This window comes from Pectinophora gossypiella, chromosome 24 (genome assembly GCF_024362695.1).
Source record: "Pectinophora gossypiella chromosome 24, ilPecGoss1.1, whole genome shotgun sequence".
In the NCBI taxonomy this organism is placed as follows: Eukaryota; Metazoa; Arthropoda; class Insecta; order Lepidoptera; family Gelechiidae; genus Pectinophora; species Pectinophora gossypiella.
Window position 1 is genome coordinate 3,461,748 of NC_065427.1, and position 6,000 is coordinate 3,467,747.

At 36.4% G+C, this 6,000-nt stretch overlaps 1 protein-coding gene across 1 annotated transcript in view; it reads right to left on the bottom strand.

Moving 5' to 3' along the window:
- LOC126377855 (uncharacterized) overlaps positions 1 to 1,348 on the bottom strand; it is an 87,150-nt gene extending 85,802 nt beyond the window's left edge. The window contains exon 1 of the mRNA XM_050025847.1: positions 1,036 to 1,348. The gene's annotated coding sequence lies outside the window, so the exon portion shown is untranslated. The remainder of the gene's footprint in view (positions 1 to 1,035) is intronic.
- Positions 1,349 to 6,000: the final 4,652 nt, after the last annotated feature.

Below are 6,000 nucleotides of genomic sequence, written 5' to 3' on the forward strand. Positions count from 1 at the left end.
GTACCAGAATCCATTCAAATTCCTGTAGATAACTATTCCACTGTTCAGTTTTGGATTAGGGTCGGCTATTTACAGCGCCCTTGACACGAGTTGCGACACACAGACAGACAAACTCGTTAATATTAGATCAATTAATTTCGACAAGAATTTTTGTGATGAAATGGTGTTGACAGGAACAGGTGTTCTTGTATGTATGTTTATTACAGTTGATTATTTTTGTAATAGGCCGAAGGTTTTTAAATTCTTCATTTATTTTTCTCTCGCGTGGGCTTTGAGGTCAATGACCGACCTTATCAACCCTGGTGTCAGGGATACTATTGAGCCGCCATAGGCCCCTGACAGGGCTCATGCAACGACTAATACTTATACTTAGAGACTCGTTAACGTGCCCTCCGAAGCACGGATCATCTTACTTTCGGACAATCGGGGGATCAGTCTGCAATGTTTTAACAAAACTACAGATTACACAGTCATTAACATAGCGATTTTTAGTATTTTGGATTTTTAAAAAACCTAAATCAAATCCTTCGTCAAAAAAATGCCAAATTCAAATCAAATTAAATTCAAAGATATCAAATCAATTCCTTCAAAACTCAAATCAAATCAAATTCTTCATTGAGGCTGTCAAAAGTTGAATTCTGAGACCTGGTATTAGAGATATTATTATCTCTTCATATTAGTATTAATCAAATTCACTCCTTGATTATTGCACTCGAAAGTTGCAGGTGTTAATTATAATAATTAAACTCTATTAATATTTTTCAGCAGAGTTTTATTACTATACCTAAGCAAAAAATTATGCATAGAAATGATAAAAATCTGTTTCGAAATTAAATAAGTAGTGTAGTTTTTACTAACATAGCTCGACCATTATTGACGGCAATACGGCTCACCACTATCACGTTGATCTAACAGAAAGAGGTGTGGGTAATTAGCTCTTGCGATGGATTTCCCTATGACTACCCTAATTAAGATATAGTCGTGAAATTAATTATAATTATTTAAATAGAACTTAGATACTAAATCGAGACTCACCTTAATTGTAAAAACTCACTGCCAGCGCGGAATCGAACGGAAAAATCCAAGAGATAAGTCACCAGTTCACTTCGACACAGCAATAAACCAACCACAAGACACTCAAACACAATTGTTACTACAAAAAAGAAACCTTTACAGATCGTTATAAAGTTTATTGAAAACCACAAGACACTGTCACGTTTATAAGAAAGTCGTATTACAGACTTCAACCGAGCATGCACCTTTAGAAAACGCTTTTAAAAACATCGAATCGTGAACGGATTTCGTATAAGACTTTCTGGCTTCTGTAGATCCGTTCTGTATCTTTGACATCGCGATTTCAACTGGCTAAATTTAACATTGTTGATGCCAGTACCCTGAGTTAAACATTCACTGTCAATTCCAATTGGCGCACACGAAAATAGCCCCTGAAGCAACGCTGTAGATGCCAGAATCGTATCTTGGATTTGGGAATAAACATGGATTTTCAGTGTTTTTCAGTTTGGGAATATTGAATGGGATTGTAGTCTTGCTCGTAGAAGATCGAGCGACGTTCGTTGTGGGTTCGGCAGGGTCTAAAGACTGAATAAAAATGAGTGAAAATTAACTGTAGCAGGTTTGTTGTAATGCCTATTTTCATCAAAAAATCTGAGGTAATGACTGCAAATTAAGCAAACATACGCCAAATCCAATTCTAATGCCAATCTGTCCTAAGAGTTTGCTTACCATGACCACGGCTATCTGCTGAACATCAGTATTGGGAAGAATGACAGATAAATATTTTGACTTCCCAGTTGACTTTCAGATTTACTTACTTATAGAAATATTTTTAACTTGTTTCAAACTCTTTAGAGTGTGATTTTCCGAAGTCGGGTTTTAGTTTTTAAATTGTTAGGTATTTTTTAGACTAAAGTGATAGGTGGCCGTTAAATGGTACAGGAAACAACTTGGCATTAAAATCCCAAGATGGATATCTTTCAGACAGTCCGTCATGTTGGAGAAGCGTTATGTTATGATCTATTAAGTATCTTCTTCTATCGTGTGGGTTGTGAGGTGGATTACCAAACTCATCAACCCTGGTGTCAGGGTTATTATTAGGTAAATTACCAAAGACATGACGTGATATGTCTGATTGTTGAAATTTAGTTCTGTGCAATAAAGTATATTTGATTTGATTTGATTTGACATGACTCATGCAATGACTACTTACATAACATAACATAACAAATACTTTATTGCACAAACAGGAAAAAAAAACAAAATACAAAACAAAAGAGAAATAGAATTAGTACAATAGGCGGCCTTATTGCTAAGTAGCAATCTCTTCCAGGCAACCTTTAAGTATATTAGGTAATATAGCGGGATAGTGCAGCATGGGAATACTTGTGCATATAAAAATAAATACACTACTACTACACACTACTACTATATACTTACTTACATCTGTCAGTAGTAACCGGGACCAACGACTTGACGTGCCTTCCGAAGCACGGATCACCTTGCTTCTTTCATTAAGTATAATGATTGAGGATGTTGAGAAACACTCTAAATCTTCACTGTGAAATATTCAAAATATTTAGGATGATGCGGTCAGCACAAAAGCTATTCTTTTCTTTTCCGCATATATTTCTGAAACAACATAATCATTTCAGTAAATGAGAATTTATAGCCGACACCACTTTAAGCGTTATTAAATATAGCTTGACAATAATGGGAGCGGGACAGATTCTTTTCCTATGACGTGTCGTATTGTAGATTTGCCGCAAATGGCATTGACTGGCCGGACAAATGGGGAGCGCTGATGAATTTAATACATCAGGCCCGAGGGTGCCCAGTCCCTGAAGGGCAGTTATTATAGTATACAGACATAAAATGAAGAAGTATTATTCTGACAGCTGTCATTCTAAGCAAGCTATTATGATGAAAGAATTATCAAAATCGGTTACGCAGGCCCATATATTACTTCCTACAAACAAACTTACTTTACCTCTTTATCAAATTAGTCTTCTTCTATCGAGTGGGTTGTGAGGTGGATTACGAGCCGCCGAAGGCCCCTGACATGGCTCATGTAACGACTACTTACTTACATCAGTAAGTAGGTAACCGGCTTAACGTGCATTCCGAAACACGGATCATCTTACTTTCACAATCAAGTGATCAGCCTGTAATGTTAATAAAGTGATTTTTGTAGTAGATATGTCTCCACCGGGATTTGAACCTGGGACCTCGTGTGAGACCAACGCTCAACCACTTGACTACGGAGGTCGTAGTGTAAACGTCTAAGGTAAAAACCCTCAGCGCTCCCCATTTGTCCGGCCAAGTACTGAACACTGTCCTAGGTATATAGTGAGTATAAGCTTTTATTTGTAACCTGTGTTATACAATAAGGAACAATAATAATAAATAGATATCCGAAATTGTACTCAAGACTCTGGATGCATCACGGGTTCGATTCCCGATTTGGCAACGCAGCCGCCTCAAGGCTGGCATTGAGTGATCGCCCGATAACGCTGGCCAGATGGTTTTTTCGGGGTTCCGTAAGAATAATGCAAAATCCTTTTATGTGCTACGCGAAACAAAAATTAACCGTAATATTAAAAATACATGTCTAAAATGGGCAATAAAGTTGTTCGCGAAAATATGCATCGTCTAATATAACAGTAAAATAATTCGAATAGGTTATACATAAGTTTAACCTTTATTACACATAAACATAATATTATATTTAAATATACACCAACAGACATACATTCAAATAAGATACATTTTAACAATGATCTCATTTATTTTAAAGTCAAATATTATTGTTTGTATTTCTTATAATTTAAATGTAACGATTAACAACTTATTAAGTATTGAATTATTTTTTCTTTAAAATGTTTTAGCAGAGTCTAAGATAGTATGTTCTAACTATAATGGTAACGTTTTAACGTGACTTCTGCTATACGGGCTTTAGCCTAGTGCAGGAGTTACAGCTAATCTAGTAAGAATGTTTAATAACAGTTAAAATATGTACCAATACTTTGTCTGAAGATGATTGTTTGAAAATAGTTAATGTATTTTTTGAATAAAATGTTATTATTATTTATTACTAGCTTTTGCCCGCGACTTCGTCCGCGTGGCGTCTTATATAAGAGAGAGATCTTTGTGTGTGTGGGAGTGCATACTTATGCAGTTTAGATTTTTTCAAACAATTTTTATCCCAATACCTCCCATTTTTCAAAATACAGCCAAAACTAAACTTTATATTTACTAAGGTATGCATGCATGCTAGATTGAATCAATTGATTGAATTGATTTTTTTTAAATTGATTGTTCATTGAGTTTTAATTTTAATACACACTTCCTCTCTTCCCTTCAACGTTGCTGTGCCCTATAGGGTCCATGATTTAGTTCCTATGCCTATGTAACACCCCATTGTACTACATGGAATGCAATAAATAATTTAATTGAATTGAATTGAAAACATCTATCTTACGCGGTTTAGATTTTTTCATACAAATGTTTTTTTCCCGCTTACTCCCGTTTCCGTGGGAATTTTGCAATATCCTGTTGCAACTAAGCTTTAAGTTTACTAAAGTACCTGCATGCCAAATTTCAAACGTCTAACTTGAGTGGTTTAGATTTTTCATACAAAAGGATTTTCCCGCTTATTCCCGTTCCCATGGGAATTTCGGGAATTCCTTTCTTAGTGCACCTCTACGGTATCTAAGGTACCTGCGAGCCAAATTTCAAACATCTAACTTGAATGGTTTAGATTTTTCATACAAAAGGATTTTCCAGTTAATTCCCGTTCCCGTGGGAATTTCGGGAATTCCTTTCTTAGCGTACCTCCACGGTACCTAAGGTACCTGCATGACAAATTTCAAACGTCTAACTTGATTGGTTTAGATTTTTCATACAAAAGGATTTTCCCGTTAATTCCCGTTCTCGTGGGAATTTCGGGAATTCCTTTCTTAGTGCACCTCTACGGTACTTAAGGTATCTGCATGCCAAATTTCAAACGTCTAACTTGAGTGGTTTAGATTTTTCATACAAAAGGATTTTCCCGCTAATTCTTGTTCCCGTGAGAATTTTAGGAATTCCTTTCTTAGTGCACCTCTACGGTACCTATGGTACCTGCATGCCAAATTTCAAACGTCTAACTTGAGTGGTTTAGATTTTTCGTACAAAAGGATTTTCCCGCTAATTCCCGTTCCCGTGGGAATTTCGGAAATTCCTTTCTTAGTACACCTCTACAGTATCTAAGGTACCTGCGAGCCAAATTTCAAACATCTAACTTGAATGGTTTAGATTTTTCATACAAAAGGATTTTCCCGTTACTTCCCGTTCTCGTGGGAATTTCGGGAATTCCTTTCTTAGTGCACCTCTATGGTACCTATGGTATCTGCATGCCAAATTTCAAACGTCTGACTTGAGTGGTTTAGATTTTTCATACAAAAGGATTTTCCCGCTAATTCTTGTTCCCGTGAGAATTTTAGGATTTCCTTTCTTAGTGCACCTCTACGGTACCTATGGTACCTGCATGACAAATTTCAAACGTCTAACTTGAGTGGTTTAGATTTTTCATACAAAAGGATTTTCCCGCTAATTCCCGTTCCCGTGGGAATTTCGGGAATTCCTTTCTTAGTACACCTCTACGGTATCTAAGGTACCTGCGAGCCAAATTTCAAACATCTAACTTGAATGGTTTAGATTTTTCATACAAAAGGATTTTCCCGTTAATTCCCGTTCCCGTGAGAATTTCGGGAATTCCTTTCTTAGTGCACCTTCACGGTACCTAAGGTACCTGCATGACAAATTTCAAACGTCTAACTTGAGTGGTTTAGATTTTTCATACAAAAGGATTTTCCCGCTAATTCCCGTTCTCGTGGGAATTTCGGGAATTCCTTTCTTAGTGCACCTCTACGGTACCTAAGGTACCTGGCATGACAAATTTCAAACGTCTAACTTGAGTGGTTTAGATTTTTCATACAAAAGGAT